General features: G+C 31.3%; 1 pseudogene; it reads right to left on the reverse strand.

Annotated features, from left to right (window-relative positions):
* Positions 1-21,692: 21,692 nt before the first annotated feature.
* On the reverse strand, positions 21,693-21,811 carry LOC145256720 (5S ribosomal RNA; annotated as a pseudogene).
* Positions 21,812-26,566: the final 4,755 nt, after the last annotated feature.

Below are 26,566 nucleotides of genomic sequence, written 5' to 3' on the forward strand. Positions count from 1 at the left end.
ACTTAAGGGGGCGGTTCATTAGGAATTTGTTAACGTTGGACTTGAAGACATCCAAGTTGTAGTCCGGTGGGAAGCAGGCAGACGGAACAGAGTTCCACAGGCGTGCAGTTCTAAGAAAGAAGCTTTGTTCATGGAATACGCGTTTTGATTTAGGCACAGATATAGAGTGGGGGAAATTTTTCACAGTGGATTCAGCTAGACGGGTGTTTTTCGTGAAAGATTGGCGAGGGGGGGGCCAGAGATTAGAGTTCAGACGAGCACTTGCCATGGAAATAACGATATAACAAGGACAGGCTCGCAACCTCTCTTCTGTTGTTGGCCAGATGTTGCAACTGTACTCCATTTTAGGTTAGGATAGAATCAAACAACTGCAATTAAAGAGCTGGCAAGATTCTTAAAAGGATATCCGGTTGGAATATCTGGGTTAGCTGTTGGATGTGTGAAATCCAGTTGGATGGTCAATACCTAGCTTTAACAAAACTGATAAGATATTTTTTGGAGTGTAGAGTATCGGAAAAAAATTACAAAATATTCTTTGGTACAAAATTAATTTAATTAACATTACTTTTCGGTAAAACAGATTTTCGTAAAAAAGCCGAAGTATACATTCAATATTATCGGTAAAATTCGTAAGAATCCGTTTGAAATTCTGATTTCATTGCGTGATTACCGAAATTTTCTTTGATACCTAATCGTAAAACTGATTAAATAATCTATTAGACATATTTGGAAGCTATAAACATAAAAACACTACATTCGTAAGGATTATTATATTATCTCATCGTTTTTATCTTTATGTATTGTTTAAATGTTATAGGGACTTGTATAAATGACACGTTTGAGGTCTTCATAAGTTATTATTAAAGATATTTCATTAGTAAATAATACGCGTATTAAGGAGAGTAAAAATTTGGTCTTGTGTTTACTTTTGGCAGCCTGATATTTCTCCTTTTCCTTGTTTTGCTCTTTAGTCTTCATATCTTATTATTATAAATTTTCCTAATGTTTGTTTGTCTGTGGGTGTGTGGGTTTGTGACGCAGTTTATCGCAGCCTACAGGCAACCCACCCTGACAAGTAATGTACCGAAATGAAGCTTATGACCCAGCGGATGTTTCAGTGATATTTATATCCATGTTTGGTGTAAGGCAATGCCCCCCCAACAAAAAAAAAAATTCAAAAAATTTAAAAAAATAACGATTTACTAAACAACCTTTTATTTACTGGACATTTTTCCGGTATTCACCGGAAGTAATTATCTCCCTCAGTACGTTTGATTTACTGTCTGTCTGTGTAATGCGCGGTTTATCTCAGCCTACCGGCCACCCACCCAGGAAAGTAAGGTACCAAAACAAAGCTTACGACCCAGCGGATGTTTTAGTGATATTTATATCCATATTTGGTGTATGGAAATGCAAAAAATAAAAAAATGCAAAAAAAGTAACCATTTACTAAACGACATTTTATTTATTGGATATTTTTCCGGTACATGGACTCAAGTTTGTCCAGCTGGGCAAACTTGGGTTCTTGTGCTTCTTAAAATGCAGTAAGAATTGCTATTTTTCGGATCAGACTATATCCATCTACCATTAATCCTTGGTTATTTGTTGCCTGTAACATGCTTTTTTTTTAACTCCCAACATCAAGTGGTTCCTTGTCTTGTCTGGAGCGATGTTCTATTACAAATTATAAAAATAATTAAACATTGTTCGGTAAATATTCTTAAAAATATAATGATTACGCCATTTCTGAATTTCATGAATATTGTCAAACTTTGTACATGTCAAAAGCAATATTGTCTATTTTTATCGTAATAAGTATTTTTTGCAACCTAAATGCTGTTTTAAAGAAAGAAAACTAACGTTTTAATCTTTTATTCACATGTTACTATAATTTGACAAATTTCCGAATAAATAGTTTCAACATTCTTACATTTACAACAAATGTCAGCCAAATTTTATTTAAACAAGTGAAGCATGCATGGTCCCCCGTGATTGCATAGTGAAAGAGGCATAAAAATTACTTAGTTCAGCAGTTACACCCTTCCATTTAGCACCCAAACTACTCAGAGAACGTCAAATCCTGGTGGAAATGAAGAAACGGTTCAGTTTTATGTCTTAACATACGTATATTTGGTACTGCACCATGAAAACAAAACAAAAAAATGAATAAGTCGATCATTAGCGTCCCCTCCCCCATTTAACCCCAAAAGTCCCAAAGGCCTTAACATGTTTAAATTTGCTTAAGTGTTTATTCGGAATACACAGACAATTTTGGACAAATATGGTAAAATACTCCCCAAAATGGAGTGTCTTTATTAGCCCATAAAAAAGACCCTGGCGGATACCCAAGAGTTATTGTGAAGTATAGACAAATGAAATTATACAGAAATCACTTAGTTACAATTTTTGAGAAAGTTTTATAAAAATCCAAGGCATGATTTTTTTTAATAGGCACACAAGTGTCAATTTTAGCCATTTTAAATCGAAAGGTACCCCTGGGGTGCGGAATTTTCCCGGAAAATCCGTTCTGTTACTGTTTTACTCATATCATGTTTAATCTTTGTGTAACATTTCAAAAAGATTCAAGGCGTAGTTATGGAGAAAAGTGCGGACAGACGAACGGACGAACGGACGAACGGACAAGGGTGAATTTACAGCGACGGTAAAAAATATGTAATTCACTTCCTATGTCGCTCATTCTCTTCTGACCCCCTCGTGTCTTTGTTTTATTTGTTTCGTATATTGATAGCAACTCACATTTATTGATCGATATTCTTATTGTTCACTTTGCAATACCCTGTCCTTGTTCGACAGTCACGATCAATTTTATATATGCCGTCCAATTGTTTTTCTTTTTAGGGTATTTTCCATGACTCTAATTCTCGATCTAAATGCAAAATTGATTTCCTTCGTTTTAATTGGATTACCGCAACAATCGGATTTAACATCTGGCTTTGCCCGGATCCTGAGTTTGCGTGCGTACAATACATCCGATATTTCCCGGCCTCGTCTGTCAACTGTGCAATATTAGATAATATTCGTGAAATAGACAATAGTGTCGGAATTAGTAGAAATTAGACCACAGAAACATAATCTGACTTATATGGCTACCTTTCTGTAGCGAATGAGCATACGTTCATTTTTTTTTTTTTTTTTGCTTTTATAAATATAAATATTTTTATGAGACGGGCAACTGATGGAATGTTTCAAGAGACACAATTTAGTGTAAAGTAATCGTAAGTTTTTTATGTTTGTTTTTGGTTTTAGTCAAGCAACATTAATATTAGCAACACTGAAATATTATACAGGATGAACCGATAAAAATTGTCGTTGTAGAAGAGACGACTTGATTCTATTTCCGTTTGATAAAAACCGGTGTTGTGTATTGTTTGCAGACTACTAGTTGGCAGTTGGGAACAAATCCCAACAGCGATTGACTCCTTCAATCACGTCTAAAAGTGACACAAGTAGGAGTTTTAACTCGAAAGGACGATGCCATCCAGCAATGCTAACCAAGCGAGCAACTTATGATACTTGTGAGACATCAGCTTGGGGTTATTAGCTGGTTGGATGACCGCGTCCCTTGTTGAGACGAAGTAGGTTCATTTTCACAGTCGGATTTCGGCGCGGCTTGCTTGATCTGTGTTGGTTAATAGAAATGCTTGTGTGCAGGGCGTTTGCTCAGTTGGTAGAGTGCTTGCCTTGCATGCAAGAGGTTCGGGGTTCGAATCCTGAGTTCGGATGTGTCTAACTGATGAGCCCAAAATGAGGGCGAAACTCGAGTCTTGGACTTCCGGTTTTTTGACTGCCATGGCTCTTGTGAGCTGCGACGTTGTTTGGCTGTGGAATTTATTATATACAATCTCTCACATTCTGAGAATGATATATATATATATATATATATATATATATATATATATATATATATATACACTCACAAACCGCGCATAATAGTTCAGCTTGCATGAAAATCCTCAAAGTTTATCCGAGATGGAAAATAGATCTTTCGAGAGTTTGTCGGAATCCTCCTAATTGCACCAAGGTTTCACCACGTTTTTGTACCACATCCAGGTGCACTTTGATGTTTATTTACACCACGCCATCATTCCAGGGTGGAAGGATAAATCTGTCGCCCTAAAAAAAACAACGTTGCAGTTTATTTTAATACTTTTATTATAAAATTCAATTCAAGTAAGTCCATTATGTAGTAAAGGTGATATTTACTCAATGTAATCAGCTTCAACCTCAATCACCGCTTTGATACAGGTCCGGGACTGGGAGCATGACTTCTTTACAAGCGTTCGCGAGAGCTCGGCGATTACCAGTCAGATAGTGGCTTTGGTGCTGTGGGAATTCTATGTTGGTTAAGTTTTCAACATATGATTAAACGAGGTAGTCCAGTGAGTTCAGGTTTAAAGAGGAGGCTGGCACTGAAAGTACAGTACAAAGTCGTAGTCCTTTTAAAACCAAGTCTGGGTTTCATTGCATTTGTGGGCCGGCGCCGAGGCCTACTGCAACACCCAGAGTCTGTCGGAATCCTCCTAATTGCACCAAGGGTTCACCACGCTCTTTCACCACATCCAGGTACACTTTGATGTTTATTTACAGTACGCCAATAACCATCGCCATGGCCAGAAATGTTCTTCTCATCGCCTTGGGTACGCTCCTGTCATCCGGGAGAATCCAGCTTTGAATTTTGAGGGTGCTGACAATGGTCATGTTGTCATAACTTGGATTGATAAAGAATATGAGTTGTACAACGGTGCGTCTCCGATCTCGGTTGTTGAAAATTGTGTCACTTTGAAAATTGTGTCACTTTCAGACATGGTGGAAGGTTCCTATCGCTTTTGGAATGTGTATACAACTAGCCAACTAGTAGATGGTTTGCAACAAAAAAAAAAGAAAGAAAGAAAGAAAAAGGAAAACCAGTTTTTATTAAACGGCGACAGTTTTATCGTTCCACTCTGTTTATTTAGGTTTTCACCTATAAAGTTCTATTCACCTCTAAAACATCCTACCACGTTTATATACAGATAAGTTTGGTTTAGTCTCTCCCTATTCCCTATTCTCCCTATTCTCCCTGTCTCTGTCCGTTTCTCACTCTTTCACTCTCTCTCGCTATATATATATATATATATATATATATATATATATATATATATATATATATATATATATATACTAGCAAAAGTACCCGTCGTTGACTGGGTACAAAAGCAGCCTACAGAAAATCGACTCCGATTTATGAAAGTATCATAGGTTATGAAAATGAAGGGTTGTAAAGAGATAGCTTCGAATTTGGGGGTATCAAAACAAAAGCAAAATATGGTGAAAGTAAAAATAAAATAGATAAACCCCATAATTTATTATACCATACCTGTTCACACTGAAACACTTATCACAATATTCTGTGGATCTATATTAAAAAAAACCTTGTTAAACTTTGTCATATATTTCCATTCTATGGGGGTCAGGCGCGAACGAACACACCATAGTTTTATTATACCATATTAATTCAGACTGAAACATAATTATGAAAAGTCTTTATTTAAGTTTTCGCCTATTTCCATTCCATCCCTATTTAAGTTAAAACATACTTATCAAAGTATTCTTATGTGCATCTATATACAAAAACACTTGTTAACGTTTTTTTTTATTTTTTTTATTTCCATACTTTGTGGACCAGGCGTGAACGCAGACCCCATAATTTTTATGAACCACCGTTCTGCCAGATCAAACATACCCATTCCTTTGTCTCGATACATCTTCTATCATTATATGTAATCATTTTTTAATATCAAACATATAGGAGCCTATTCGCGACCAGACACACACACACATTCAGCTTTATAATATATATATATATATATATATATATATATATATATATATATATATATATATATATATGGGGGAGCGGAGTGCGTGCGAGCGTGCGTGCGTGTGGCAAAAGTATCTATAAAGCTCTTCTCTGATTATTTGGTCTACAAAGTTGATAATTGATATATAATTCATTTGGATCTTTCGCTCATATTTGATTTGTTTTTTCGCCGGTAAAGTAGCTGCTAAGGGTTTAAATTAAAAAAAAAAAAAAAAAAAACTTTTTCCTAGCGTAAGTAAAATATAACCGTTTTATTTCTGCGCATGAAAAAATTACAGGTAAAACAGCTTTTGTAAACGTATGGATTTAGGTAATACGCCATAACGTTGGATAAGTTTGGAGTGCTACATGTTTAGATGTTGATTCTAACTGACGGCACCAAAATTAATATTGTTATTTAAATTTTGGAAGCAATACCATATATTAGTTACAACATAATATCTATAGAGAATTTGGTCTATAATAATAAATACGAAATTGTCATACGAAATGAATTAAAATATCATATTTAAGCGAGTATACATATATAAATGTATATATATATATATTGTATATACATACATATATATATATATATATATTGAGATTGAGATTGAGATTGAGATTGAGAATCTTACAAGAAACTCTCTAATATATGTAACGTTTTTTTTTTGTTCTTGAGATAAGGGAGGTGGTGTTTGATCAACACTACTGTGGAGCCATGATTTAATATACAGTTTTGTTTTGAAATACCCGAAACAGTGTTTCATGGTAAACAACTGCTGATCCCTTAAATTAACATTGTTACTATCGTGAATTCGAGAAAGCAAGTTGATGCATTGATTGCAGGTGATTAAATGTTTTACTGACTAAATAGTTTTCTAAAGAATGATGAAAGTATAAAAATTAAATAAGTTTTTTCATATAGTTTTAAAGGTTAAAACACTTCCAAGACTATATATATATATATATATATATATATATATATATATATTCTAAAAATCGCCGGCAAGAAACTATCTTCAATTGGAAAATTATAGAATAACCACCGCTTTAAAATGCAGAAAAAAAGTTCTATTCATTTCTTAAATTAATTCCAGATTTAAGAATCTCGCGTCAGAAAAAGCGTGAGTTAAAATTCAACATTAATTAGAACAATGCGGATAGCCATTAGTCGCGAGCTCTCGTGTAGTGAATGAATGTGTGAATGTAGGATTGACATGAAATTCTTAAAGATAAACTAAAATGACCGAAAAATGGGCTAGAATGACTGTAATGAACTTAAGGATGAATTGAATGAACTTAAGAATGACCTTAATGCGTACAAAATAACTGGAATCCTTTAAAAACAACATGAAGGATCTGAGAATGACTTGAATGGCTTTGAAACTGACTGGTTGTAAAGTGGGTGATCATTTTACATTAAACTAATACAGAAAAGTGATTCCCCACTTTATATCACAAAGTTTCAAACACAAGTACAGCATGATACTACACTTTGATCTTGGCCAAAAGGCCAAGAAAAGAAGTATTTATCCCCCCACCGAGCAAATTAGGCACAAGGCCGATTTTTAATGTGAGGAGTGAAGGGGAAATGGGGACCAACTTTCCGGGGAGTGTGGGAGCTGGATAGTGACAATTGGTATGAAAGGTTGCTCCTACACTGTCCTAGGTCTTATAAGTGAGGCTGCCCCCACATATGGTCTTTGCTTGCAGTATCTGCCGGAATAGATACTACACTTTGATCTTGGCCAAAAGGCCAAGAAACGGGTATTTATTTGCTCCCCCACCGAACAAATTAGGCACGAGGCCGATTTTTAATGTGAGGAGTGAATGGGAAATGGGGACCAACTCCCCGGGGAGTAGGGGAACTGGATAGTGCTAATTGGTATGAAGGGTTGCCCCTATATTGACCAAGGTCTTTGCAGTATCTGCCGGAACAGATACTACACTTGTATCTTGGGCAAAAGGTCAAGAAAAGCTTAAATCGCTAAGGACAATATGTATTAACAACAGACCTTTGATCTTAACCAAAATGGCTAAGCACAAAAGTGTTACGGACCGACAGACTGACAGACCGACGGAGTGATTTATAGAGTCGCTAGCACACGACTAAAAAAAAGAAATTCTTTGTTTGCATCTAAAAGTGTGTTCTACAGAAGTTTCTCTGTTTATTCTATAATTTTCCAAATCAAGATGTTTTGCTTGCCGACACTGTTTTTTCAATTTCATATTTTAAGACCGCGCGCCTTTTCGGCTTTTTAATAATAAAAAGAAAACTAAATTCTTCTACGTGCAAATAGGAATTCGATAAAACAGCACGACGGTCGTTTTTTTTCTTTTACTTCAGAGGAACATAAGTCAAGAACACTTTCCCAGACGAGTTATTTTCTCTCTCTCTCTCTCTCTCTCTCTCTCTCTCTCTCTCTCTCTCTATATATATATATATATATATATATATATATATATATATATATATATATATATATATATATAAATCTTGCAAAATATAATAATTCAAACAATAACAGTTTATAAGCACATAATAGAATATGAATTACTTCCCCTGAAAAGAAAGCATGTAGCCAAGTAAAAATGAATTACCACACTTGAACATAACTGAATGAATTAAACTTTGACCGTTTGAATTTAAAATACACAAAACCATTTAAACAACAATGCCAGTTATAACTATATTAACAGAATTTGAATTACGTCCCTTGATCTTAAAATCTAGAGAATTATTTCCCCTGAACATTTAAGGACATTAATCAATCTTTGAGCGTTTAGATTTAAATCTAAATAAAACAGCCATCCTAGAGATGTCTCCCATTTGTATGCTTATCTTATAAAAATACCTTATATATATATATATATATATATATATATATATATATATATATATATATATATATATATATATATAGTGGAGATGGTAATTAATAAAAAATGAAGAAAGTGCTCAATACTGTTGTAGAGCAAATATGCGTTTTAATTTTGTTACCGTATCTTTTTGTTAAGTTACATTATTGTTTCGGCTATACGGCCGGTTTTTTTTTTGTTTTTTTTTGCCGTCTGTAGCGTCCTAAGACTTTTACAGAACTCTTTCTGTAAAAGTCTGAGGACGCTACAGACGGCCAGAAAAACGGCCGTGTAGCCGAAACAATAATGTAACTTAACAGAAAGATACGGTAACAAAAAATAAAACGTATATATATATATATATATATATATATATATATATATATATATATATATATATATATATATATATATATATATATATTGTTGTATGATTTGTACGTGTCTCTCATTTGTGTGCTTAGCTTTTTATCGATATTTATTAAGGTATTATTATGGTCCATTGTCTTTCATGTCGTGCTCGTTAACCCCTGAACTTTTCTAATCATATATGTACTCTATATATCAAACCATCTCGGGTCACCTCTTTACTCTCACTCTCTCTCTCCCACTCTCTTTCTCTCTCTCCATTTCTCTCCACTTACGACCATCACACACATTCACACACCCAGACACACACCCAGACACACACACACACACACCCATATATATATATATATATATATATATATATATATATATATATATATATGCGTGTATGTATGTTGTTACACTAAGAGTGTATCTGCCGATTGCACTTAGATGATCCCACGCTCCTCAAATAGAGAAACACAGACGAATTGGAAAATCATTTCTTTAACTGAATTAAGAAACGAATCAAACGTCCGGAAAACAAACCATTTCTGAAGGAACCGGTCGTTACTTTCGGTCGTTCAGCGCATTAACGCACTTACTAAACGGTTAATGGAATTGGTAAATCAGAAAATGTGGAATCACACATCAATAACCTGAAACGGAACGAAATGCCTCCCACTCCCTCTGCCCTCTACTTGTCGCCCTATAACCGTACCGCGTCTATAAGCCATCCAGCAAATCCCTTTTCCTTTTTTTCAGAAAACTCCCCCATTTCGCCTTACCCAGGGATTATTGATTAGCTTTTCATTAGATTCAACCTCCGCCCTTTTTTTTTCACTCGATGCGGATCCCCATTCGAAAGTTATTTTAGTGTCGATAAAATATTAGTCGGATTAATTTTGCAAAAGATCAACTATGTTGTTCAACCAATAAACATCGAATAATGAAACAAATATATAATATGTAAATTAGTTCAACTGTTCCCTTTCATCTTTTTTTCTCTCCTGTCTGCTTCTTTCTCTTCTCTTCCGCTCTTCCTTCCCCTCTCCTCTCTCGCTCTCTCTTTCTCTCTGTACATATATATATATATATATATATATATATATATATCCTTATATATATATATATATATATATATATCACTCTCTCGCTCTCTCTTTCTCTCACCATCCCTCTCCACTTACGAGCATCACACATACATACACATACATGCACATTATTTTGAAAAACGAGCTTTAATTAATTATTTATTCATTAATCAATTATTATTTTTATGATTTCTTATGAGAAGTGTAGTTCTCTGATCATTTGGTCTACAGGGTTGATATTTGATATATAAGGTATTCAGATATTTGTACATTTTCATTTGGTTTTTAGGCAGTAAAATGGCTGCTAAGGGGTTTCAAATGAAAAAAAATATTGGCCTTTGCCTAGCGTAAGTGAAATACACCCGTTTTTTTTTCTGCGCATGAAAGAATCATAGGTTAATCAGCTTATGTAAACGTATGAATTTATGTAATACTCTAATATATATATATAAATATATATATATATATATATATATATATATATATATATATATATAGTAAAAATATATGAGATTGGTGCAAAAATAATGTCGTTTTTTACGTTTTTAATCAAATCGAAAAACATCATCACTTTTGCAGCAACCTAATAATACACATCCTCGCCAATAATAATAATAATAATAATAATAATAATAATAATAATAAAAGTAATAATAATAATAACTAGCAGAACCTGTCGAAATTCTACGGTAGTTGAAAACATCATCACATCAGTAAAGAATAGAATGTGCTTCAATAGATTAATTAGTATAATATTTGTTCCGATCAGACCGTTAATTAAAAAATAAATATTTTTGTAGGCAAATATGAATAACTGCTTGCGATATATTATGACAAGAAATAAAACTAAAACACTGGTTGACGATAATTAAGAGTATTTTGATCTGTACCGGCAAGGCACTGGCTGGCAATAACTAACTTATCGTGACTTGCACCCACTATTCTATGGCTGGCTATAATTAACTTAGTATTGTGATCCAAACTCACCAGGCACTTATCCAACTGAAAGTGTTTATTGCGCATTTTAGAATATTTCATTTTCATACTAAGAGAATTCTGTATAATAATGGTTGGTGCGATTTTGAATATTCCATTTTTATTTTAAGAGATGTTCAGGATGATAACGGTAAAAGCGAATTAGCGCATTATTATATAGATATTAATATTAATAATAATAATAATAATAATAATAATAATAATAATAATAATAATAATAATAATAATAATAACTAGAGGGGACTGTGGAAATTTCACAGCGGCATATTTCATATGTAATATTTGTTTTGCTGGGTAATGTGTTGACGGTCAGCGTGAATGAAGGTAATGCAATATTATTGTACCCCTTTTGTTAAAACTTCAAAAGTATTTTTCTAAGTAATCTGGTTAATGTGGTGTTAAAGTATATCTGTTTATTAGGATTTATCTCCAATATCCTTTAAGGACTCTGTGACATATTTCCATTGTATGGTCGACTGGTACAAATGCAACCCCACAATGACATTGAATCTTTAGACAGAACAGACAGAACAACCCTAGCCTGCTTCAAATTCAATGTAAAACAGTTTTTGTTGAGTCATCCTCTTAAATAACCAAATTCTACTCAATTTACACCATTAATGATTACTACACTATCATCTTACATTCATTAAGTTTTATCCTTAAGTGGCCTTCAGGCCTTGATAAGTGGTGACTTCTAAATTAAAAAAAAAAGTATTACCTAAGATTCGAAGATATCGGTTCAATTGTAGCATAAGAACGTTTGGAATTAGTTTTCCTGGTGAAAACCAGGCAAAATAATTTTTGAATTACGACTTTTGAATAACATTTATCTTTATAAATTGTAACTTTTATCAGAAATCTTACATGTTGACAATCGTTTTTATTCATGAAGACAGAGAAGGTAAATTTAAGTTTCCTGTACGGCCAAAAAGCGAGATCATTTTTTTTTATTTAAATTTTTTTTAAATTGCGTCTTCGGTGATCACGAGATCCTATTTATTAAATGAGAAGGACAGAAGGGTATAACATATCAAAAAATATTAAATTAACGTATCCATATAGCAATTCAATGTTCGTAGTATGTTATCACCTTTTATCCTTCTTTTTATTATATAGTATCTAACAATCGAATAATTTATAATCTGGTAATCGAAATACACGTGCGTGAGTACGTGTGTTTCGATTACCAGATTATAGTATTATGAGTACGTGAATATATCGATAATAATAAGAAGATAACATTCATTACTTATTATAAAAAGTCTAAACATGACAAATCTTACAATCAGCCATACCACACTGACATTTTTATTAAAATAATATAATGTCTCAGTCAGATGGCATATTCGTGAATATTTCTTGAACAATGCGAATGATTATAGTTATAGTGGACACACTACAAATGCATTTCCTCACGGCTTACCCTCCAACTATTACATTAATGCATATAAAGATTAATATGCCAACACTTAATTGCGCATGCTTACTGAATCACACTATCTTAAAGTCAGTGTATTAATATATTAACTATAAAAGAAGAACTTTAAGTACCGTTTCTTTTAGATTAAGCCGTTTGTAAAATTTTCAATAAATCTTTTTTTTTGTTTTTTTTAAATAATACACAGTTTATTTAGTCCCGTCTTTGACACGTAAGGACGTTCCAACAAAGAACCTTCGTTATTCGTACGAAGAACAAACATATAATTTGACACAGGTTGAAACCGGTAGACTTAAAAATAAAAAGCCTGAAGACGACTGTCAATATTAAGTCGAAAGTATTCGCAAAATAAAAGAACAATAGAAACTAAAGAAAGAATAATTGAAGAAAGACATTCAGTGATATACAGTATCGTTTGTTTGAATAAAATACCTTGACTAAATACCCACGATATATATATATATATATATATATATATATATCTTACCGGCTACTTAATTGGCTGAAAAAGGCGAAGCTCGCTGTCTGTTTGTTTACAAACTGGCGGTTTGAGCACTGTAATATATATATATATATATATATATATATATATATATGTGGGGGGGTGAGTGTATATATATGTATATATATATATATAATATATTTTTAAACAAATATATATGCACATACATAAATTTATATAGAAATATTTTTGTTTACAAACATGTGGTTTGAGCACTGTAATATATAATAATATATATGTATATATGTATATATATATATGTATATATATATATTTTTAAATATATATATATATACGCATACATAAATTTATATAGAAATATTTTTGTTTACAAACATGTGGTTTGAGCACTGTAATATATAATAATATATATGTATATATGTATATATATATATGTATATATATATATTTTTAAATATATATATATATACGCATACATAAATTTATATCGAAAGATTTTTGTTTACTATATCTTTTTACACACATATTACGCAAGAGAGTTGTATGCTCAATCCGTTAAGTCCAAAGTAGCTGAGCAGCGTCTTGGTTTCCACCAGTTTGGGCAAATAGCAAACAGAAGCGTGTGCTCTATCCCAACTATCATCAATGGACCTGAGGTAATCTCGTCAGCATCAGACAAACTCTTTGCCAAGAACTTTGCAGCTAATTCTACCGTTTGCGACCAAGGCTGCCAACCCCCAATATTTCCTCCTGTATCAAAAAACACGCTATGTGATATACGTATATATGTACGTGATGTTGCCAAGCTAATCAAAAACCTTTATTCCAGTAAAGCAACTGGCCCTGACGGTATTCCAATTATAGTACTCAAAAAACTTCAACCTGAACTAGCGCCCATACTTACAACACTGTTTAAACGTTGTCTTAAAGAGAATAGCTTCCTAACACCCTGGAAAATTTCATCAGTATGCCCTGTATTTAAGAATTCAGGTGATCGCTCATCCCCTCTCAGTACAGGCCAATAAGTCTCCTGTGCGTTTTGAGTAAGTTGCTAGAATCTGTGTTAAATAGAGAAGTAATCAACCATCTCAACAAAAATAACCTTCTTAGTGACACTCAATATGGTTTCCGTTCTGCTAGATCTACGGCAGATGTGCTTACAGTTATATCTCATAGGATTAGCAAATCTCTCGACGGAGGAAACTTTTCTAGGGCAATTGCGCTTGACATATCTAAGGCCTTTGATAGGGTATAGCATAAAGGTTTACTTCACAAGATCTCCAGCTATGGTATAGCTGGAAATGTCTTCTCAATTATTAAATCATTTCTTACTGATAGGTTCATAAGAGTAGTCGTTGAGGGGAAAAACCAAAAGCTCACAGTATTAATGCTGGTATCCCTCAGGGGTCCATCTTGGGCCCAACTCTTTTCCTGATCTACATTAATGATCTTCCAAATCACATCCTTACATCATTTGTAGACATTTATGCTGACGACACTACCATTTATGGTAGCACATCTAAGACAGTAAACGACCAAGTTCTCTCCGATTCTCTCTCATCTGATCTTGAGCACGTAGTACAATAAGGAAAGGAGTGGCTGGTTACTTTTAATGCATCTAAAACCAAGTTTCTCTCTTTACATCATCAACATTCTGATCCACATCTGGCATCAACTGAAATGAATGGATCTCGTCTTCAGGAGTCCTCAAGTTTTGACAAGCTTCTGGGCTTGACCATTACTCCTGATCTTAAATGGAACACGTACATCAAATCTGTTGTCAAGACCGCTGGAAAAATGGTGAGATCGTTCTATCGATCCGGTAGATATCTCACTGCTGATGCAATTCTCTATCTATATAAGAGCCAGGTACGTCCAAGGATGGAATACTGTTGCCACATCTGGGCAGGAGCTGCTAGAAAGGCCTTGCCCTGCCTTGATAGAGTTCAAAATAGACTTCGTAATGTCGTAGAAGATGTCCTTTTCTCTTCCCTGCAACCTCTATCTCACAGAAGAGATGTTGCGAGTTTGTCTCTGATGTATCGTTATTTTCATGGAAAATGTTCGACTGAGCTCCAGTCTGTGGTCCCCTCTCGCCAAACTTTCACAAGAAACACTCGTATAGCTGAAATCACTATCAATAGTTCCCCCCACTCTTTATCTGTGCCTAAACCTAAACGTAGATTCCATAAACAACGCTTCTTTCTTAGAACTACACGCCTGTGGAATTGTCTTCTTTTTTCCTGCTTTCCGGCTGACTACAATATGGTTGTGTTAAAGTCTAACGTAAATAAGTTCTTGATAAGCTGTTCCATATACGTTATCAAATTTACCGAATTTTCATTACTAATGAATACTATTTTGTCCAATTTCTACTGTACACTATTTAACCCTTATCCTTGAGTAGCCTCTTGACCTTGATAATGTGCTGATGCCTGTGTAAAAAAAAAGAAAATATATAAATTATGTATAATATCTGCATGATTATAATTGCACGTCATATTTAACTAAAGATGATCATCCCATGAGTAAATCGAGAAAAAATATGCGAATTAGATCTTTTGCAGGTGAATGCAATTCCACGACACATTTCTAACACAAGTATATATATATATATATATATATATATATATATATATATATATATATATATATATATATATATATATATATATATATTTTAAATAAACAGAAATACGGGGATTTTAATATAAACATCAATACACACAAAAAACAAATTTATAGGAGTATAGATATATTTTTTAAAATAAACAGAAAAAAAGGATATATTTTTTTGAATAAACAGAATAGTGGATTTTAATATAAACATCAATACACACGAAAACAAATTCATAGGAGTATAGATATATTTTTTGAATAAAAAGAATAGTGGATTTTAATATAAACATCAATACACACGAAAACAAATTTATAGGAGTATAGATATATTTTTTGAATAAACAGAATAGTGGATTTTAATATAAACATCAATACACACGAAAACAAATTTATAAGAGTATAGATATATTTTTAAAATAAACAGAAAAAAAGGAGTTTAATATAAACATCAATACACACGAAAACAAATTCATAGGAGTATAGATATATTTTTTGAATAAACAGAATAGTGGATTTTAATATAAACATCAATACACACGAAAACAAATTTATAGGAGTATAGATATATTTTTAAAATAAACAGAAAAAAAGGAGTTTAATATAAACATTAATACACACGAAAACAAATTTATAGGAGTATAGATATAGTTTTTAAAATAAACAGAAAAAAAGGATTTTAATATAAACATCAATACACACGAAAACAAATTTATAAGAGTATAGATATATTTTTAAAATAAACAGAAAAAAAGGAGTTTAATATAAACATTAATACACACGAAAACAAATTTATAGGAGTATAGATATAGTTTTTAAAATAAACAGAAAAAGGATTTTAATATAAACATCAATAAACACAGAAAACAAATTTATAGGAGTATAGATATATTTTTTCAAATAAACAGAATAGTGGATTTAAATATAAACATCAATACACACAGAAAACAAATTTATAGGAGTATAGATATATTTTTTTAATAAACAGAATAGTGGATTTTAATATAAACATCAATACACACGAAAACAAATTCATAGGAGTATAGATATATTTTTTGAATAAACAGAATAGTGGATTTTATTATAAACATCAATACACACAGAAAACAAATTTATAAAAGTATAGATATATTTTTTGAATAAACAGAATAGTGGATTTTAATGTAAACATCAATACACACCAAAACAAATTTATAGGAGTATAGATATATTTTTTGAATAAACAGAATAGTGGATTTTAATATAAACATCAATACACACAGAAAACAAATTTATAGGAGTATAGATATATTTTTTGAATAAACAGAAAAAAGAGATTTTAATATAAACATCAATGCACATAGAAAACAAATTTATAGGAGTATAGATATATTTTCTTGAATAAACAGAATAGTGGATTTTATTATAAACATCAATACACACAGAAAACAAATTTATAGGAGTATAGATATATTTTTTAAATAAACAGAATAGTGAGTTGAATATAAACATCAATACACACCAAACAAAATTATAGGAATACAGATATATTATTTTTAAATAAACAGACAAAAAGGATTTTAATATCAACATCAATACACGCAAAAAAAACAAATTTATAGGAGTATATATATATATTTTTAAATAAACAGAAATACGGGAATTTTAATATAAACATCAATACATGCAAAAAACAAATTTATTGGAGTATATATATATATTTTTAAATAAACAGAAAAAGGGGATTTTAATATAAACATCAATACACACAAAAAACAAATTTATAGGAGTATAGATATATTGTTTAAATAAACAGAATTTTTTTTTATATAAACATCAATATACACAAAAAAACAAATTTATAGGAGCATAGATATATATTTTTTAAAATAAACAGAAAAAGGGATTTTAATATAAACATCAAAAGTCTATTAAAAACACTGTGGATATGAAATTTAAAGTATAATGGTTTAAAAACTAAACAAGTGCAGGTCTTTTCATACCAAACAAACATTAAATTATTACTATCGAATTCGATATTTAAATGCATAACAGATTCTTCATCTAGAAATATATATTTTTTATTATTTTTCTTTTCTTTAACGTACCAGTAAGTTGATGGTAATGCCTGGTACGTCCGTCTCAGATGTTTGGATGATTTACTAGACTGTAGTAGACTGGCGTGTATTGTTATGTGATAAAACACTGTTGATATGAAAATTATATATATATACACACACACACACACACACACACATATATATATATATATATATATATATATATATATATATACGTATGCTTTTTCTGTGCTCACATATAATGCAAACTCAGACTCTATAATTATTTGAAACTTGTTTTTCTTGTAAATTGAAGTGTAAAGTAATACTATCATAAAATTATATATATATATATATATATATATATATATATATATATTCTAGCGAGACATGTGGAAATCTCACAGGGGACCGATTAATATGGAATATATTGATAGTGGCATTCTTTATTTCCTTCGGCTATAATCGAAACCGAAACACAAAACACTTAAGAATTCTTGATAATATTATTAATAAATAAAAATAGATTACCTAGGTGGCATCATCTAAATTCGAAACCGAAATAAAGATTTATGAAGAATTCTTGATAAAATTATTGTAAAAATATATGTTATTAGAGTGCCGTCCGCTATAATCGAAACCGAAACCAAAATTATAAATAATTCTGTGTTAAATTATGTATTACAAGGAATGGAAATATATGGCAATTAAATGACCAGTATATAAGCGTGACATAGAAAATAACACGCAATCGTATTAATATATATATATATATATATATATATATATATATATATATATATATATATGTGTGTGTGTGTGTGTGTATGTATGTATGTATGTGTGTATATGTATGTATATATATATATATATATATATATATATATATATGAATTTGTTACGTGTGCACGTGCCGATATAAAAGTGTAGTTATATACGCTTTGCCATCCGTATTTTTATGAATAAAAGTCCTTTTAAAGATTAGGCCCGATGTTTCTTCAAATAGCAGGAGTTGACCATATTGAGAAGTGATACACGAATTACCATTAGCGTATGAAGCGATGCTCTTTGTGTAAACAAATCGAGCTTAGGTATTTTTGACGATGTCAGACCATCGTTAAACTCACGACTCGCTCAGCAGCCGCCGATAACATAATAGTTAGAAGCTTTGCCTGTCGGGTTTCAATCATGGATTTAGGTAGTTGCCTGACTAGCCGCACTGATGAGCTGTGAAACAACGAAACAGTACTGTATGTGGATAACTATATATATATATATATATATATATATATATATATATATATATATATATATATATATATATATATAAAATAAAAATTACAATTAAATTTACCAAAATGATCGAAGATGGTAAAACTAAAGTATATTATAAATATTAAAGAATTAATATTTATAAAGTAATCTCAACCAGATGTAAAAGCTCGATAAAACCAAATAGGAGATAGAGCTTATAATATGTTTCGGCAGTCGTGTGAAAAGCATATCTTCTTCTTTTTTTTAATTAATATTATTGGAATTTACTCCTTTTCTTTTCTTTGTACATATTTGTGAATTATTCCATGGATTTCAGCCTTTTGGATTATTTTACACCATCTTCCAGTTACGTTATTTCCTTGGATTTTACTTGTGCAAATGGAAACTCAATTAACTTTCTTGGAGGTATATTTTTGGATTTTATCGTCATCGGATTATTTACCTTTCACCAGACTATCCATTCACATATAATCAACTTTTCCTTCGCCATATTCCCTCTGCTTCACTTTTTGTTATCAAGTAAAATCGTTGACTTACTTGTAGTTTCATCAAATACTTTTGTATGCAAAATCCTATCCCGCATTTTCGTAATTCCTACACTCTGATGAGAAGGAAAGTATTTCTTCGAAACTCCGCGGATTAAGGACTATAGTGTTTCCTTTTCAGATTAAATATGTTTTTAACTGTTTTTCAAAGTGTTTTTAACATGTTTTATTAACTGTTTGCTCTTATATATATATATATATGTATGTATATATATATGTATATATATATATATATATATATATATATATATATATATATATACGCTTGTGTACGCGTGTGAGTGTGCTTGTTTTTTATCGAATCTACAAAAATTATGCTTCATGATATTCGGTATTCGTCTAAATTTATTACAAATGTATTCCCACGAAATCATAAATATTATCTCAATAATTTGGTTTTACTTATATAACTTAGCATGATTATTGCTGGTAAGCAGAATGATTAAAAAAAAATGTTGATTGATTTCTCCATTGAGAATATATCTATATTAAGTATATGATAGGGAGTGAGATAATCCTAACATATATATATATATATATATATATATATATATATATATATATATATATATAACATAGTTGTCGTAATTACTATTTGCTTTTGTGCTTTTTTTATCAATCTAAAAAGTATTTACAGAAACTGTTTTATTCATCTAAAGTCACGATGTTTGATGACAGTACACAAATTCATTCATATACTAACTGTGTGTGTGTTTGTTTGTGTGTCTGCTTGGCCAAATGTCGCCGACTCAAGCACTATGTCATTGAAGATTGCAAGTGTCAAGGAAATCCATAACTAATCATTTCTTTTCATTAGAAAATAATTAACAGATTTTTTTTTTTTCATTTTGTGAAAAGACATTTTTTTAGTGTTTAACAATAGTTCGGCCATACTAATGAATGATCAACTAATATATAAAAGGACAAGAAAATAAAGAAACGAATGTTTTGAATTAAAAAATGTTTTCTTTTAATAAGATAAAAAGATAAAAAAAATGAATTTCGACACGATCGAATGCATGTCAAATATGAATACGAAAGAAATCTCGTTATCTATTTCACGGGTTGAATAATAATAATTCTCTATTTATACTTCGTCGAGAAATATATACTTTCGTAGATGCTGTATGTTTATTTCTCGTTTTCTTCCCGTTTCTTAGGAAGTTATATTTCTTGTCGAAAGTGCTAAGTGGAGTTTAATTGCATATTTGTCGAGAAAAGCTGTTTTGAAGTCACCATCTTCAAATGGTAAAGCGTCATCTGAATAAGTTTTACTGCATCCCCCATCTATTATGTAGTTAAATTATTTCTGAACAAATGCATATTTTCTTTTCTATTATGCTAATATTTTTAGATCCGATTCACTTTTCCAATAGTTTTTTTTTTAAGCAAAAAATATTGGTTCAATTATGGACCTGGTTTATTTTTTAATTTTCCTAAAACATGCTCCGATTTGTGCTAGTATCTAACCATTAGGCTACGATGGTATTTTTAACCATTGAGCTACGATGGTATTTTTAACCCCTGGGCTACGATGGTATTTTTAACCATTGGGCTACGATGGTATTTTTAACCCATGGGCTACGATGGTATTTTTAACCATTGGGCTACGATGGTATTTTTAACCCCTGGGCTACGATGGTATTTTTAACCATTGGGCTACGATGGTATTTTTAACCCCTGGGCTACGATGGTATTTTTAACCATTGGGCTACGATGGTATTTTTAACCATTGGGCTACGATGGTATTTTTAACCCCTGGGCTACGATGGTATTTTTAACCATTGGGCTACGATGGTATTTTTAACCCCTGGGCTACGATGGTAGTTTTAACCATTGGGCTACGATGGTATTTTTACACGCATTGCCTATGATGGGTGTGAATTTTTTCACATCACATAAAATCAAGTCTGGGTTTTTTGAAAAATAATTTTTTTAATCAAAAATCGATACTAACATTCAACCATGAGTTTTAAGCGTGTGTGTGCAGTCAGCACCAACCCTATTCAAGGTTTAACCAGGTTCCTTCGAAGGAGGAAGTTTCATGGGAGTATGAAATTCACAAGCGGTCCCCAGTCGCATGTATATCCCGTTAGGGGAGATGACGACGTTAAGTTTTTGCAACTTTTTGCAGGGAGGTGTCGACGTCTTCCTACATACAGCACCTGGACTTCCCAAATTGGTCACCCATTTTAGTAATGACCAGGCTCAACGTTGCTTAACTTCGGTGATCTGACGGGAACCGGTGTGTCAACGTGAATATGCCGTATTTTTAAGCAGTAGTTTTAATTAGTTTATCATGCCGTAGTTTTAAGCATGGGTTTCATTGATTGATTAATGCAGTTAGGGCAGAGAAGAATTCCATGTGTTAATATATAATCATTCTGTAACAACTACTTAATTGAATGAGGATAGTATTTCCTTAATGATGGCGAAGCAGCATAGAATAATATATAAGAATTAGCTGAAAGTATAAACATGGGAAATATAAAATATTCAAATAAAATAAATTATTGTTTCCATTAATCATTGAAATGTAACTTACCGATATATATATATATTTTTTTGTAATCTAATTGAAATTACATTTGTTTAAAAGCAATCTACATAGATGAAATAGAATCGCCTTAATATCCAATGAAATACCTAAGTCTAACAGGATGACATGAAATACCAAAGTCACACCTGCATCATATAATAATCCAATTAACTTCCCGATGGAACACATAATAATCTAACGAAATATATAACTGCCATATGGACTATATAATAACCTAGTGAAACTACATACGATACCCACGTGGTTTCGATCGGGAAATAGAGTAAACCTGATGACAGGTACTTGTCACGTCATATGGTAGTATGAATAGAAGAGTCATTGCTATGAGGTTTTCGCAACGAAGAACTTGTGTGTGTGGAGTGGTATGAGTTCCAAATGACATGATCTGCGTTCTTCGCAAATACCAGGGGTGTGTTCGTGTTTCCTTCATTTACTGTTCTTCTCTAATGTCGTGAATCTATGATATTGATGAACCACACCCGAATATTTCATAAAAACTAATGTAAGTTTGGCTCTCGTTTCAATATCGATTTATTTTTGGTGTGATGAAATATGTTTACCTTGAATTGGGATTCCTCTGAAACATAGAAAACTGATCACATATAATGATAGAAGATGTATCTAGACACAGGAATGGGTATGTTTGGTCTGGCATAATAACAATTCATTAAAATTGTGGGGTCTGCGTACGCGCCTGGTCCACAAAGTATGGAAAAAAATTTTAATTTAAAAAAAAAGTTTACAAGTGTTTTTTATATAGATGTACATAATAATACTTTGATAAATATGCTTTAACTTAAACAGAGATGGTACAATAAAATTGTGGGGTATGCGTTCGTGCCTAGCCTCCATAGAATTGAAATAGGCACAAACTTTAATAAAGACTTTTCATATCTATCTGCGTAAGTATACTTTGATAATTATGTTTCAGTTTGAAAAAATATGGTATAATAAAATTATGGGGGGTTCGTCCGCGCCTGACCTCCATAGAATGGAACTCTGTCACAAACGTTAACAAGGTTTTTTTTTTTAATATAGATCCACAGAATATTGTGATGAGGTATAGTATAATAAATTATGGGGTTTATCGATTTTATTTTTACTTCCATCATATTTTGCTTTGGTTTTTGTACCCCTAATTCGAAGCTATCTCTTTACAACCCTTCCTTTTCATAACCTATCATACTTTCATAAATCATAGTCAATTTTCTGTAGGCTGTTTTTGAACCCAGTCAACGACGGGTACTTTTACTAGTATATAATATAAAGCTGAACGGCTGTGTGTGTGTTTGGTCACAAATCGGCTCCTATATGGTTGACTATTATAGAAAACTGATCACATATAATGATAGATGATGTATCGAGACACACGAATGGGTATGTTTGATCTGGCATAATGACGATTCATTAAAATTGTGGGGTCTGCGTACGCGCCTGGTCCACAAAGTATGGAAATAAAAAATTAAAAAAAAACGTTTACAAGTGTTTTTGATATAGATGTACATAATAATACTTTGATAAGTATATTTTAACTTAAATAGGGATGGTATAATAAAATTGTGGGGTCTACGTTCGCGCCTTGCCCACATAGAATAGAAATAGGCGAAACTTTAATAAAGACTTTTCATATCTATCTGCGTAAGCATACTTTGATAATCATGTTTCAGTTTGAAGAAATATGGTATAATAAAATTATGGGGTGTTTGTTCGCACCTGACCTCCATAGAGTGGAAATATGTCACAAAGTTTAACAAGTTTTTTTTTAATATAGATCCACAGATTATTGTGATAAGTGTTTCAGTGTGAACAGGTATGGTATAATAAATTATGGGGTTTATCTATTTTATTTTTACTTTCATCATATTTTGCTTTGGTTTTGATACCCCCGAATTCGAAGCTATCTCTTTACAACCCTTCCTTTTCATAACCTATCATACTTTCATAAATCAGAGTCCATTTTCTGTAGGCTGTTTTTTAACCCAGTCAACGACGGGTACTTTTGATAGTATATATATATATATATATATATATATATATATATATATATATATATATATAGAGAGAGAGAGAGAGAGAGAGAGAGCGAGAAAATAAATGACTAAAAGTTATATTCCAAAATTCATGATGTTGACCATCTTATATTTTATTCCTTTAATTCAGTTGACTTATACAATTCTTGACAGTATCTGAATTAAAGGAATAAATTATAAGATGGTCAACATCATAAATTTTGGAATGTAACTTTTTGTCATTTATTCTCTATATTGTTCTATGAATACATTGAGCTTCTTAAATAAGGATTGATATATAAGAAAATCTATTTCTACAGAACTATATATATAAATATATGTATATCATATATATATATATATATATATATATATATATATATATATATATGATATTAAATATTAAGCACTATATAAAAGTGACACTTTCGTGGCGTGTATGCAATGGGTTGCTGGTTTACTTGCGTACTCTGTCACGTTTTCCTATCAACTACAATAAAAAGATGCTATGAATAATTTTCATCTTGCTTATCTCGTCTCATTTTTTTTTAAATTTGTATAAAGTATTTTTTTCTTTAATAATATCGTTGGAAAGCTCAGAGTAACTATACAAGAAATAACAAGAGAGAGACGTGCTATTCATGTTATCGTATGCGCCCAAAGATTCTATTGCTGGTATATCTTTTCCCGATACTTTTTTTAGTCATAATTCTTTCTAGAAAGCCTTCGACAGGGACAGGAGAATGTTTTCAATATCGTAAGCGAAAATGATTTTTGTTGAACGAACTGGATTCGAACTTGAAACATCCAGGTTGCCGATTATTGTCACTTCCCAATGCATGAGGTATGCGCATGCGTGCGTATCTCCGTATCAAGAAATCAAATATATTAAATAGTTTTTAATTACTGAAAGCAATTAGCACATTGGAAGAGAAGGGAAAGGTGTACGATTATTTATTTTCTAAAATGATCATATTCAATTTCAATTTAAGAAAAACGTTACATACGAAGAGTTAGGTGCGGCTTTAATTTCTAGCTTTAAAATACTGTCTCATAATCGACGGATTCCGAGTAAATATTAATTGAATTAATATATCATGTCGCCTGTAATATATTAACATTGTAATTTTTTTTTATCTATGAGTTTACCTCGCCTTTCTAGTTTGCTTAAATGCATGCATATATTTTAATTTCGAGGTGACCTATTTACCACTGTTGGTTTTGTTGATATAATCTAGTTGTTTTACGAAAAGTATATATTATTATTATTATTATTATTATTATTATTATTATTATTATTATTATTATTATTATTATTGTTATTATTGTTATTTATTATTATGAATTATTATTGTTATTATTATTGTTATTATTATTATTATCGTTATTATTATTATCATTATTATTATTTATTATTATTGTTATTATTGTTGTTATTATTATTATTATTGTTATTATTATTGTTGTTTTTATTATTTAGTATTATTTTTATTATTGTTATTATTATTATTGTTATTATTATTGTTATGGTTATTGTTATTATTATTATTATTATTATTATTATTATTATTATTATTATTATTATTATTATTATTATCATGATTTACTATAATAATTATTAAACACCTACAGATACTAGTGTATCATCCTTTCTGGACTCATCAGTGTAGGGTGTCACGAATAACGCCAGTCCAGAGATTTGAACCCCGGCAACAGAACTCAGGTCTGGCTTCATTAGCCAGGACCCGAACGAGCAGGCCACCGTCAATCGCGAGAGACACAGTTGAAATTTAAAACTATTCCTCATTAAATGTTTATAACGTCAGTCACAGTGATCTAATCATTATATGGCGATCGGCGAGTGTAAGTTAAGTTGACCGACTTTATTACAACTGAAAATGCTCAACGATAAGATAAGAAAATGCTCAACGATAAGAAACACGTTCCTTAAAGGGCTGACATTATTATTTACAATAATAGTAAATAAATACCTACAGACACTAGTGTTTCATCCTTTCGGGAAATTTCAGTGCAGGGTGACACGATTAACATACGTCAAGAGATTCGAACTCCGGTAACAGAAGGCATGTCAGGCTTCATTACCAAGGACCCGGACCACTCGCCTACCGTCAACTGCGAGAGCTACAGCTAAAAGTTAAACATTAATTCTTATTAAGTGTTTTTCACCTCAGTATATATATATATATATATATATATATATATATATATATATATATATATATGCCATTATATATATATGCCATTATATATATATGCCATTATATATATATATATATATATATATGCCATTGCCATTATATATACATATATATATATATATACGGTAATGGCATATATATATATATATATATATATATATATATATATATATATATATATATATACATGCCATTAGCGTATTAAGCGATGCCGTTTGTGTAAATGTATAAATTTAATA

This window comes from Euprymna scolopes, chromosome 32 (genome assembly GCF_053919585.1).
Source record: "Euprymna scolopes isolate OS-2025 chromosome 32, ASM5391958v1, whole genome shotgun sequence".
NCBI classification, from domain to species: domain Eukaryota; kingdom Metazoa; phylum Mollusca; class Cephalopoda; order Sepiida; family Sepiolidae; genus Euprymna; species Euprymna scolopes.